The sequence below is a fragment of the Eumetopias jubatus genome, unplaced genomic scaffold (assembly GCF_037043125.1).
Source record: "Eumetopias jubatus isolate StellerSeaLion01/CBP00866 unplaced genomic scaffold, mEumJub1_p1.0 scaffold_13, whole genome shotgun sequence".
Taxonomy (NCBI): domain Eukaryota; kingdom Metazoa; phylum Chordata; class Mammalia; order Carnivora; family Otariidae; genus Eumetopias; species Eumetopias jubatus.
In genome coordinates this window covers 10,910,694-10,911,882 of record NW_028274819.1, presented here as the reverse complement: position 1 = coordinate 10,911,882, position 1,189 = coordinate 10,910,694, and positions in this window count along the sequence as shown.

Sequence of the window (1,189 nt, the reverse complement as noted above, 5' to 3'; positions counted from 1 at the left end):
TAAAGACGTGGTGAGTATCTCATTTCTCCCTTGGTGAAACAGAAGATATTGGCTTCGGCTATGAACGCTGTTTGAAGAACTGAACTAAGGTTTTGATAAGAAGTTAGTGTCCTCTCTAAACTGTGTTATAGATAGCTGAAAACACTCTGCACTCCTGTGTACTACAAGGGTTTCTCTACAACTGAGGGTAAATAATTTGCCCTAGACAAGGGTATGTCGTATCCCATAATATTTTTATGTTCACACCTTATGAGAGAACAGGATAGAAGATATGTGATTTGCTGGCTCAAGTCTGTTTAGTCTAACAGATATTTCCACTGGAAACAAACAAACAAAAAAAAAACTTTGTGGAGGCTGTGACCAGGTGCAGGGATTTGGGATGCTAAAGTCTCACAATTTTCAAAGTTTGAGAGAACATGTTGGGTAGCAAAGTCAGAACCTTTGGTGTTTTCAGAAACCATGATTTTGAAGTAACTGAGAAGTTGCAAAAGACGGTAAAAACGCCATTTTTAGTAAAAGCCATTCTCCTACTTCCTCCACATCAGCTACTTCAGGTCTAAAGACAAACGATCTCCAACTGTCCTCAACATCCCTGAATCTAAGAACTTTAGTAAAAGATACATCTGCCCTTTCCTCCCCAGTGCCCAGGCCCAGGCGTAAGGATCAGTGCAATTACAAAAAACTCAGAAGGAGCACAAAGTTAATGTGGAGGAGAGAGTGGTTTGTCCATAAATTCTAGACCAGAGATATAGGGAGATTTAGGAAATGACAAGTAAGAATCAGAATGCCTAGGACCTGGGGGTCTTGGAGCAGGTGTAAGAAAAAAAATATTTGCGAGAAAAGAGGGAAGGAGATCCTTACAGATCCTGTTTCAGATATTCCTGGTTCTAAGACTTCATATGTACTTAGATGAAGCCATTGATACCCAGATAATATTACCCTCCACTACAAGCATCTGCTAAGGATAGGCATTGAAACAATCACACTAAAGTTAATGACTGAGATCAAGTCAGCCATTGCTCTGATAAGAGTATGGAAATACAAATTGCCCATATAATGTGAAAAAAATGGAAGAAGCTCAAGGAAATCTTTGATCTAAGCTATGAGGTGAGGAAGAATGATATGGGTAAATCCCCGCTTTGAAAGCTATACCCAAGACTATTAGGTTTTATTCCCAGCAAAAGTGTCA